Consider the following 13,278-nt stretch of genomic DNA (forward strand, 5'->3'; position numbering starts at 1 on the left):
TTGATTTCTTCTGCAATCTGTTAAAAGAACCTTGTCTAATCTTTAGGACCGAGACCTAGAATCTAGGGCATGAATGAGATAATACTGTGCTTGGTAAAATTATACTTGAACACAAATAGAGCGGGCTTTCTGAAAGCTGCAACATTTAGTACAGATTGTTCTGTTATGCTTGCCTAGAAAAATAATGTTGACCCTTCTATACAGGAGATTACAGTGAAATGTCAAACAAGTTCATTGTTCTCTTTTCTTCACTTGAACATTTTTGTTATTTAATTGACATCAGTAGAGCCATACAGAAACACTTCAGTTTTTAAAAGCCAACAGAAAATATTGTGTAACAAAAAAATGATACACATAAGCAATAGCAATAACCAGACTAGTACAGGTACATTTAATGGAAAAATAATGTATTTATCTTGCATAAGCATATCTTCTCATGAATAAGTCTACAAATAGGCTATAAACAGAATAGGATGTTTTAGCTTTTATTTTGGTCCATAATGCTATCATCTTTCCATTGCACAGAAAATTGGTATTTTATTTTTTTCAACCTGCATCCATAGTATCCCTACATTTTATCAGTAATTCATTCAGCAAATGTTAGTAAGGCCTTTTATGTTCCAGGCACCTCTCTACATGGTTGGATCACAATGGTGAACAGAGATTCCTGCATTTGTAAAGCTCTCTTTTGTGTGAGGAAAAGCAGATGACAAATAATAAACTCAGTAAATATCAATATAAATGTTATCAGGAGATGAGTACTACAGAGAAAAACAAGTAGAATTAAGGAAGATGGGAATGCTGTGGGAAGTATGGTTTGCACTATTAAAGAGCATGATTTGGGTAGCTGCTAGGAAGGAAGAACAGTCACAACAAAGGGTCTAAAGCAGAGGTGTGTGACCTGTTAGGAAATAATAATCAGAGTGAAGGAGAGACTGGTAAGAGATAAAGTGAGACAAGGCAGGCAGGCCTCTCACATAGGAACATGTAAACCACAGTGAGGAGCTTCATTTTATTCTCAGAATGGGAACCCATGTAGAATTGCCAGATTTAGCAAATAAAAAGAGAGATACCCACTTACATATGAATTTCAGATAAACAGTGAATATATATTTTGGTAGAAGAATGTTCTATGCAATATTTGGGACACACCTGTACTAAAAAGTTATCTTCTGACCAATTTTAGTATAAAATATGCTGCATGCACTATTTGGGACCCACTTACTTATAAAATATTGTGTGTCTTTCTGAAATTCAAAATGAAATGAGTGTTCTGTATTTTGTCCTGCAATCCTGAACAATGGGGAAGATTTAAGCAGAAGAATCACATGACCTGACTTATTTAAAACGATCACTCTGGCTAAGAATTATATTAAAATAACCTATTTACATAACAAGTTGTATATGATGATCACTGCTGCTTGGAGAGCACAGTGCAGTGAAGCAAAGCAGACCCAGGGAAATATGCAGTTGTCCCTGTGAGAGAGCGCAGAGCCTGGGACAGGGTGACAGAGTGCTAGATAGAAACTGGTGAGAAAAGGTCAGGCAAGAGAAGAGTAAGAAAAGAAAACAGCAAGACCTTTCACTTATTTATTGCACTAAGTATACACAGATATAGTTACTATGCATGTGTGGTTTTGACTAAACTAATTGGTTATAGAACCACATCTTTTGAAAATGAAAAAAAGAAAGGGGAAAGAGAGGAATCACTTCATTGCAGACCTGAATAAGAAGTAAAAAATGCAAAAGAGGACTCTGGGCTAGAAATCAAAACAGTTGAGTCTTTTATCACATTATATATGTAACTGAAGATAAATCACAGCCTCTCATAGCTCTAGATTTCTCTTTTCTAGGTGTGGATATAAATTCCCACCTTCTTTACCTCGCCAGATTATGTCAAGGCCTGATGGGCCTGGATACTTTTGATTGTCTGTAATGTGTCATCTAAGTACTAGTTGCTATAAGAATTGAGGTTACAGGTAAAGCATATTGGTGAAACCATGCAAGTGAGAAAACAAAGAATTCAGTAGGCTGCTATTTTTATTTCAAGAAAAGAGATTTTTCTTCTAAGGAACAAGTCAAAAACACCAAGGATGCATAATAGTCTTTGGAAAATCATGTACATGTCTCAATTTTGCCTTTCTGCTTTCCAGTTCATCTTTCTTCTCTCAGCAGAAGCAGGCTTATAGCATATATTAGCACACATTCTTTTCAGGGTAATGTTTTCCATTGAGAGAAGAAAAGTAAATTTCATGAACAGTCAATTGCTCTGTCTCTCAGAAAATTATTTAGGAGTCACAGTAGAATATAGTCAAGATGATTTATGAGAAAAGAATCAAAGATTCTACTGTGGTCCCAAGAAAAATAGATTTGTCGGTGTTGGAATTAACATATGAAATGAAGTAAGGAACTTGAAAGGAAACATGGCCAGCACCCATTGATCCATCCTTCCATTTATTTAAGAATTATTTCTTGAGTTCTTATGATGTATAAAAATCTATGGGACATTCTAAGTAAGTAAATGAAAACCACTACTCTCAAAAGAAATTTAAACTGCTGACTAAAATATTAGGTAGAATATGGTAAGTACTACAGGAGTATTATAGAAAACAAGCTATAGTGGTACAGGGGGAAGAACAGGCACAGCAAGTGTCGGTCAGAAATGGCTATGGATATGATACCTGTTGTCAGATGGTGGCCAGCAGGCAAAATAAAGGCATTATTCACTGTGTTGACAACATAAGGCAAATGGGAGGGATGGAGAAAGCTAAGTGTGTAAGAGGGTTTTATCCAACATCATGGAAAATATTAACTGTCATTTGAAAGCAAATGGTTTTATTATGTTAGCAAAATTAAACTATCAAAGGATTTTGAGCTAAAAAAAAACTACCCAAGCCAAGATTTAAAAATTCAATCTGGCTGCATGTAGAAGAACAGGATGTTGAGAGACAAACTAGACAACTAGTACACCTGTCCAGTGGAAGGATGGCAATAGAATGAAGAGAATTTGTTCATGAAGTATGTATCTGTTAGGATTGGAATTACAGGAGTATAACAGATAATCTAAAGTAAGGGTGTTTTACCCATGATACAAGTTCATGTGTGTCTCATTTAGGAGAAGACAATTAGTGACAGTCCTTAACTACTATAGTGAATTCATGGATTCTATACTGCCATCCTCATGTTTTTCAAGATAGTGGCTGGATCTCTGTGATCACATCCTCAGTGCAAGCCTGAATAAGAAAGCAGAAGTACAAAAAAGGACCTCTATGCCTCTGACACATATATGATTTCATGACTATTTTAATAGGAAATGAGATTTAGGCAGAAGCAAGACAATCAGAGGTGTCATCAAAGTTGTAATACTGAGTTCATGTCCATTACTTAAGAGAAATACTAAAATCATTAAGGGACTAAGTTTGAAGAAGAGATGAGGGTAATTATATCAGGATGAAATATCTCCAAACATAAAACTATGTTCTCTGTCGCAGATACTTTGAAACACTGGAATTTATCATATTTTATTATAACTTAAAAGAATCTGGCATAATTAATGTCAAGTTGATTGGCTTATTTATTGGAAATTTGTTACCTGCCTAGTAGCTTTTTTTTTTTTTTTGAGGGAGTGGCTTTTTTAGCCTTATGATACAATTCAAAGGTGCTATGTTATTGCAATTTATTTTTACAATCATTTTTTTCCTATCATTACCCTGTTTGAAAATTTTTAGAATATTGATGAATTGTAGTGTAACTTAATTGCACATGATTGTACTTACAATCAAAGAGCAATGAAGATATTAAATTCATTCACTCATTTGTTTATTAATTTAACAAATATTTATGAGCACCTATTATATGTCAGACACTGTTCTGAGTGGTGCAAATAAGGCAATGAGTAACAGATGAGATATTTTCCCCTAAAAGCTTACAGTCTAACCTGACCAGATAGTGGCGCAGTGGATAGAGCATCAGACTGGGATGCAGAGGAGAAGGATTTGAAACCCTGAAGTCGCCAGCTTGAGCACAAGCTCATCAGCTTGAGATCATAGACATGACCCCATGGTCGCTGGCTTGAGCCCAAAAGTCACTGGCTTGAGCCCAAGGTCATTGATTTGAGCAAGGGGTAACTTGCTCTGCTGTAGCTACCCCACTCCCAGTCAAAGCACATATGAGAAATCAAGCAATGAAGAATTGATGCTTATCTCTCCCTTCCTGTCTGTCCCTATCTGTCCTTCTTTCTGCCTCTCTCTTTGTCCCTGTCACACACAATAAAGCTTACATTCTATAAGGTATATGGTAACTATTGGGGAGGTCAGATCATCAACAAATACACACATAGATATTTATAGAAAGCAGTAAATTGCACTGAGAAATAGAGCGAAGAAAGCAGGATAGTGACACAAGATTGATGAGGTACAGAGGGTATGTGAGTCATGCATACAGCTGGACAAAAAGCCCTGCGAGCTAACGCAAGAGCAGATGCAAGGCAAAAAGACAGAAAAAGGATAAATAATAAGAATAAAATCATATTATGATCTATATCACATTGGAAGGACTTAATTTTAGAATATTTTTAAATGAATGAAGTGAATGAATGGAAGGATGCATGGAAGAAGGAAAGCTCAGATGGCCTGTAAAAGCAGAGGAAGTGTTTCAAAGTGGTCCGATGAGATTCTTGGGGTATAGATAACGATGTTGCCTAAGGAAAGTAATCAACTCTCTTTTAAAATGTACTCGCTTAAAATATTCTAAACTGTTCAATTTGCTTTGCTTTTCTACTAATTTTGAATAGATTTGACCTAAACCAACAATTATCAGAACTAAATTTCAAGTGCGTGAATCTTTAATACCTTGAGTGTGCATTGTCTAACACTTCCCTCCCTGTGGGCTGAACTGTGACTTCTGTGATCTTCCCAGAGCTATTTTCTTTTGAAACAGAGCACACAAGTTAAAGTTCTAAACCCATGGCAGGTCTCCATGGTTACAAGAGAACAAGTTGCCTCTTTGTGCCCAGAAGAGCTAGAATTATATTCACCTGAAAATGAATAGCACAGGCTGCCTTGTCACAATGACATATTCAAAAGCAAGTTATACTTTTTTGTCCCAATATAAACAGAATGCCTTTAAATCACATTAAAAAGAGATGATGAGCATTAATGCAGACAATTATATCAGTCCACGATGACATGTGCTCAGGAACATGATCCCAAGAGGTCAACCGAGAAATAATGAATCCACTAAACACCACACTCAAAGTACAAATCTTTCTATAACTAAAGAAATAAGCTACAAAATTGACAAATAACTGATGAAACAGAATACCTATTTTCTGGAAATAATAATAGATATATAATAATTATTATATATATAATATTAATTTAAATGCATATAAATGAAATGTATATATTTTTTGTATTTGGATTCTATTTCTTAAATATACTCATGAATTTTCTAAGTTAAGTAGAAAATTTTACATGTATTCATTTTATTTTACTTTTTAGCACCATTAAAAGATATATATATATTTATTCAAAAGACAATTTGATACTGTTCTACGTGTAGTCACTTTAAATGTATCTTTTTTATTTTTTCAGTATTATTATGATTATATAATTCAAAACTTTATTTATAATTATTTGAAAATATTGCACTAAAATAACTTTGACAATTTTGAGTGTGGATACAACTTTTGAAAGCTTTGTAATGGAACTGTTTCATCGATACTTAGCCAAAAAATAGATTTCTGTGTCTTTTTGCAGGGTGAGGCCTACTGGAACGAGACAGCACAGAGCTAGGCCTATCCAACAGGTGTTACCAGATGTAGGGAACAGGAAACCCAATCAGGAGGCAGGACAATGCATTGACAATGGATGAGTCACAGAACTATAAAACTATGGAAAGAGGACAAACTAATATAAAAAAAGAATAGTAAAATTTGGTTTCCATTTTATAGTCTTAAAAAAGATATCTGGTTATGGATATAAGATAGATATCATCCACACTAAAAATATAGACTTTTTTAAAAAAAATCAACCTTCTCAACAAAGTATAAATATAATTATACACTACAACCAAGAAAGATTTATCCCAGGAATAAAAATTGGTTTAATATTAAAAAATCAATCCCAGTTAGTCCTCACTTAACTTCTCAGATAAGTTCTGGGAAACTTCTTATTCCAGTTCAGGATCACAGGTGAACTGAGCCTATCTCAGTAGTTCTAGGCACAAAGCAGGAACTAACCCTGGACAGGACACCCTTCCATTGAAGGACACACACACTCACACACAAACACACTCACACATATTCAGACTTGGAAATATTAGATACGCCAACTTTCCTAACATGCACGCCTTTGGGATGTGGGAGGAAACTGGAGCACCTGAGAAAACATGGGCAGACATAGGGAGAATGTGCCCTGTCAGGAATCAACTTTCTTTTCTCATTAATTTTATACTACAGCAACACTGAATGAAGAAGCAATATTTAAGGATATCCTGTAATATTATACAATCATCACCTCAACCAACAAAAAAAAGAAAAATGACACAGTTATATCAAAAACTGCCAAAAAGCAAATGACAAAATCTGAGACCAATTCATGATAAAACTTCTCAGGAAACAAGAATAGAACTTCTATGACTTAATAAAGACTAGGAAAAACCTACAGTTAATGTCATTCTTAATGGTGAGAAACTAACTTTCCCATTAAGATCAGCTACAAGGCAAGAATTTTTCCTCTCACCATTCCTTTTCAATATCTTACTGTAAGTTCTTGCTAATGCAATTAGGCAACAAAATGAAATAAAAGATCTTCAGATAGGGAAGTAAGCCATAAAACTGTCTTGTTTCTAGTTGACAGAATCATCTACATAGAATATCCCCCAAAATTAACCAAAACTCCACTTGTGGAACTAATAAGCAATTATAGTGAGCAGCATACAAGGTTAGTATGCCAAAGGCAACCACTTCTTATATACTGACAATGAACAAGTAGAAGTTGAAATTAAAAATACAATACCTCTTTACGCAGTTCCCTTGGATTATCTGACTGTAGTAACTATCAAAACTGGTCCAAAAGTAGGCAGAAAATGGAATGAGGGACCAAAAGCCCCAGGAATCGGGAGTTCCTACACACAGTCTCTGTGTGCTTGCTAAATGGTGTACATTTCTTATTAATCACAATATTAAAACTCGATCAACACACCAAAAAAAAATACCATTTACATTAGCACCCCTCAAAATGAAATACTTAGGTATAAATCTTACAGAATATGTATTAGACCAATATCAGTAAAACTACAAAATCGTATAAACAAAATAAAAGAGGAACTATATACACTGCTCACAAAAATTAGAGGATATTTTATCACTTTATATTCATTTTGAAATATTTCCTAATTTTTTGTGAGCAATATAAATGGATAAATATTCCATGATCATGGATAGAAAGACTCAAGATTATCAAAATGTCATGGCCCAATTTGATCTATAGAGTCAAAACAATTCAAATCAAAACCCTGAACGTTATTTAATGGATATTGACAAACACCATTTAGCAACGTAATATTGAAGGAGAAGATCCAAACTGAAAGACTTATATTACTCAAATTTATGACCTGCTATAAAGCTAAAATTATCAGGATAATGTGGGATTACTGAATGTAGAGCTAAATAGAACAATATAACAGAAGAAACAGCCCAGAAATGAATCCCAATAAATTCAGTCAACTAATCTTTTACAAATGAGTAAAGGCAATACAATGGAGCAAAGATAGGCTCTTTAACAATGGTGCTGAAAGAACTGTACATCATATGCAAAAAAAATAAAATCTAGATACAGACATTATATCTTTCAAAATATTAACTCAAAATGAATAATAACATACATGGAAAATGCAAAACTATAAAACATTTAGAAGATATCATAGAAAAAGATCTACTAGATGACCTTGGATATGTGATGCCCTTTTTTTTTTTTTAAATAAATTTTTATTAATGGTAATGGGATGACATTAATAAATCAAACATGTCTAGGTTATTTTGCAATCAAATTATGTTGCAAACCCCTCGCCCAAAGTCAGATTGTACTCCGTCACCCTCCATCTAGTTCTCTGTGCCCCTCCCCCTCCCCCTAACTCTCTCCCTCCCTCCCTCCCATGTCCTCCCTCCCCCCCCCCACCCTTGGTAACCACCACACTCTTGTCCATGTCTCTTAGTCTCATTTTTATGTTCCACCAATGTATGGAATCATGTAGTTCTTGTTTTTTTCTGATTTACTTATTTCACTTCTTATAATGTTATCAAGATCCCACCATTTTGCTGTAAATGATCTGATGTCATCATTTCTTATGGCTGAGTAGTATTCCATAGTGTATATGTGCCACATCTTCTTTATCCAGTCTTCTACTGAAGGGCTTTTTGGTTGTTTCCATGTCTTGGCCACTGTGAACAGTGCTGCAATGAACATGGGGCTACATGTGTCTTCACGTATCAATGTTTCTGAGGTTTTGGGGTATATACCCAGTAGAGGGATTGCTGGGTCATAAGGTAGTTCTATTTGCAGTTTTTTGAGGAACCACCATACTTTCCTCCATAATGGTTGTACTACTTTACAGTCCCACCAACAGTGAATGAGGGTTCCTTTTTCTCCACAGCCTCTCCAACATTTGCTATTACCCGTCTTGTTGATAATAGCTAATCTAACAGGAGTGAGGTGGTATCTCATTGTAGTTTTGATTTGCATTTCTCTAATAACTAATGAAGCTGAGCATCTTTTCATATATCTGTTGGCCATTTGTATCTCTTCCTGGGAGAAGTCTCTGTTCATGTCCTCTTCCCATTTTTTTATTGGATTGCTTGTTTGTTTGTTGTTGAGTTTTATGAGTTCTTTGTAAATTTTGGATATTAGGCCCTTATCTGAGCTGTCGTTTGAAAATATCAGTTCCCATATAGTTGGCTGTCTGTTTATTTAGATATCAGTTTCTCTTGCTGAGCAAAAACTTTTAATTCTGATGTAGTCCCATTCATTTATCTTTGCCTTCACTTCTCTTGCCATTGGAGTCAAGTTCATAAAATGTTCTTTAAAACCCAGGTCCATGATTTTAGTACCTATGTCTTCTTCTATGTACTTTATTGTTTCAGGTCTTATATTTAGGTCTTTGATTCATTTTGAATTAATTTTAGTACACGGGGACAGGCTGTAGTCGAGTTTCATTCTTTTGCATGTGGCTTTCCAGTTTTCCCAACACCATTTGTTGAAGAGGCTTTCTTTTCTCCATTGTGTGTTGTTGGCCCCTTTATCAAAGATTATTTGACCATATATATGTGGTTTTATTTCTGGGCTTTCTATTCTGTTCCATTGGTCTGAGTGTCTATTTTTCTGCCAATACCATGCTGTTTTGATTATCGTGGCCCTATAATATAGTTTAAAGTCAGGTATTGTAATGCCCCCAGCTTCATTCTTTTTCCTTAGGATTGTTTTGGCTATTCGGGGTTTTTTATAGTTCCATATAAATCTGATGATTTTTTGTTCCATTTCTTTAAAAAATCTCATAGGGATTTTGATGGGAATTGCATTAAATTTGTATATTGCTTTGGGTAATATGGCCATTTTGATTATATTTATTCTTCCTATCCAAGAACAAGGAATATTTTTCCATCTCATTGTATCTTTTTCGATTTCCCTTAACAATGCTTTGTAATTTTCATTATATAGGTCCTTTACGTTCTTTGTTATGTTTATTCCTAGGTATTTTATTTTTTTTGTTGCAAACGTGAAGGGGATTATTTTTTTGAGTTCGTTTTCTAATATTTCATTGTTGGCATATAGAAAGGCTATGGACTTTTGTATGTTAATTTTGTATCCTGCGACCTTACTGTATTGGTTTATTGTTTCTAATAATCTTTTTGTGGAGTCCTTCGGGTTTTCGATGTATAGGATCATATCATCAGCAAAAAGTGATAGCTTTACTTCTTCTTTTCCGATATGGATGCCTTTTATTTCTTTGTCTTGTCTGATTGCTCTGGCCAGAACTTCTAGCACCACGTTGAATAAGAGTGGAGAGAGTGGACAACCCTGTCTTGTTCCTGATTTAAGGTAGAAAGTCCTCAGTTTTATGCCGTTTAATAGGATGTTGGCTGATGGATTATCATATATGGCCTTTATCATGTTGAGATATTTTCCTTCTATACCCATTTTGTTGAGAGTCTTAAACATAAAATTGTGTTGTATTTTATCAAAAGCCTTTTCTGCATCTATTGATAAGATCATGTGGTTTTTGTTCTTTGTTTTGTTGATATGGTGTATTACGTTAACCGTTTTGCGTATGTTGAACCATCCTTGAGATTCTGGGATGAATCCCACTTGATCATGATGTATTATTTTTTTAATATGTTGTTGTATTCGGTTTGCCAGTATTTTGTTTAGTATTTTAGCATCTGTATTCATTAGAGATATTGGTCTGTAGTTTTCTTTCTTTGTGCCATCCTTGCCAGGTTTTGGTATGAGGGTTATGTTGGCCTCATAAAATGTGTTTGGAAGTATTGCTTCTTCTTCAATTTTTTGGAAGACTGAGTAGAATAGGAACCAAGTCTTCTTTGAATGTTTGATAGAATTCACTAGTATAACCGTCTGGGCCTGGACTTTTATTTTTGGGGAGATTTTTAATTGTTTTTTCTATTTCCTCCCTGCTGATTGGTCTGTTTAGGCTTTCTGCTTCTTCATGACTCAGTCTAGGAAGGTTGTATTGTTCTAGGAATTTATCCATTTCTTCTAGATTGTTGTATTTGGTGGCATAAAATTTTTCATAGTATTCTACAATAATTCTTTGTATATCTATGATGTCTGTGGTGATCTCTCCTCTTTCATTTTGGATTTTATTTATTTGAGTCCTGTGTCTTTTTTCCTTGGTGAGTCTTGCCAAGGGTTTGTCAATTTTGTTGATCTTTTCAAAGAACCAGCTCCTTGTTTTATTGATTTTTTCTATAGTTTTTCTGTTCTCTATTTCATTTATTTCTGCTCTGATTTTTATTATCTCCTTTCTTCGGCTGGTTTTGGGTTGTCTTTGTTCTTCTTTTTCTAGTTCCTTAAGGTTTGAAGTTAAGTGGTTTACTTCGGCTCTCTCTTGTTTGTTCATATAGGCCTGAAGTGATATGAACTTTCCTCTTATTACTGCTTTTGCTGCATCCCAGAGATTCTGATATGTCGTATTTTCATTTTCATTTGTCTGTATATATCTTTTGATTTCTGCGCTTATTTCTTCTTTGACCCATTCATTTTTTAGAAGTATGTTGTTTAGTTTCCACATTTTTGTGGGTCTTTCCCTCTCTTTTTTGCAGTTGAATTCTAGTTTCAAGGCTTTATGATCAGAAAATATGCTTGGTACAATTTCAATTTTTCTAAATTTGCTGATATTTTCTTTGTGGCCCAACATATGGTCAATACTTGAGAATGTTCCATGTACACTAGAGAAAAATGTATACTCTGTCGCTTTGGGATGAAGTGTCCTGTAGATGTCTATCATATCCAGGTGTTCTAGTATTTCGTTTAAGGCCACTATATCTTTATTGATTCTCTGTTTGGATGACCGATCTAGAGCCATCAGCGGTGTATTGAGGTCTCCAAGTATGATTGTATTTTTGTTAGTTTTTGTTTTAAGGTCAATAAGTAGCTGTCTTATATATTTTGGTGCTCCTTGGTTTGGTGCATATATATTAAGGATTGTTATGTCTTCTTGATTCAACTTCCCCTTAATCATTATGAAATGACCATTTTTGTCTCTGAGTACTTTTTCTGTCTTGTAGTCAGCATTATTAGATATGAGTATTGCTACGCCTGCTTTTTTTGGGGTGTTGTTTGCTTGGAGTACTGTTTTCCAGCCTTTCACTTTGAATTTGTTTTTATCCTTGTTGCTTAGATGTGTTTCTTGTAGGCAGCATATAGTTGGATTTTCTTTTTTAATCCATTCTGCTACTCTGTGTCTTTTTATTGGTAAGTTTAATCCATTTACATTTAGTGTAATTATTGACACTTGTGGGTTCCCTACTGCCATTTTATAAATTGCTTTCTGTTAGTTTTGTATCTAGTTTGATTCTTCTCTTTTGTTTTTCTATCATTTGTTTTTGTTTGTTTGTGTTCCATACTTCTTTCCTCTGTTGCTACCTTTTTTAAGTCAAGTGTTTTTGTGGTGGTTTTTTTAAGGGTGGTTACCATTAAGTAATGAAAAGGGTACCTACCATATTCATTGTAGTACCCTATCTTATAAGTATTTCTGCACTTCATCATCCTTTGCTACTGTTAATCTCCATCCTCTCCCCCTTTTTCCTTTGTTGTCACAGTTTAAGTTTGGTTTTATTGTGTTCTTGGTGGAGCTGTTACTTGTGGTGGTGTTTTCTTTTGTTCTTTGAATCTGGTTGGAAAACCCCCTTTAGTATTTCCTGGAGTGGGGGCTTTCTGTTGATAAATTCTCTCATCTTTTCTGTATTTGTGAATGTTTTTATATCTCCTTCAAACTTGAAGGATAGCTTGGATGGGTATAGTATTCTTGGCTGAAAGTTCCTCTCTTTCAGGGCTTTAAATATTGGGGTCCACTCTCTTCTAGCTTGTAGAGTTTCTGCTGAGAAATCTGATGATAATCTAATAGGCCTTCCTTTATATGTTGTACTCTTCTTTTTCCTGGCTGCCTTGAGAATTTTTTCTTTGTCATTGGTTTGTGTCATCTTTATTATGATGTGCCTTGGAGTGGGTTTGTTGGGGTTAAGAAAACTTGGTGTTCTCTTTGCTTCTTGAATTTGAGGCTTTAGTTCCTTCCACAGGCTTGGGAAGTTCTCGTCTATTATTTGTTTGAGTATATTCTCCATTCCATTTTCTTTCTCTTCTCCCTCTGATATACCTATTATTCTTATGTTATTCTTTCTGATGGAGTCAGACAATTCCTGTAGGGCTTTCTCATTTTTTATTATTTTTGAGTCTCTTTCTTCTTCTCTCTGTTGTGCCTCAAGTTGTTTGTCTTCTATTTCACTAATCCTATCTTCAATCTGGGCTGTTCTGTTAGCTAAGCTTGTTACCTCGTTTTTCAGCTCGTGAATTGAGTTTTTCATTTCTGTTTGATTTGTTTTTATAGTTTCAATTTCCTTGGTAATATATTCTTTGTGTTCATTGAGTTGTTTTCTGATCTTCCTATATTGCCTTTCTGTGTTTTCTTGTATATCTCTGAGTATTTTTAAGATTTCTATTTTAAATTCTGTCATTTAGCTCCAAGGCTTCCAATATGTTAAGT

The sequence above is a fragment of the Saccopteryx bilineata genome, chromosome 5 (assembly GCF_036850765.1).
Source record: "Saccopteryx bilineata isolate mSacBil1 chromosome 5, mSacBil1_pri_phased_curated, whole genome shotgun sequence".
NCBI classification, from domain to species: Eukaryota; Metazoa; Chordata; class Mammalia; order Chiroptera; family Emballonuridae; genus Saccopteryx; species Saccopteryx bilineata.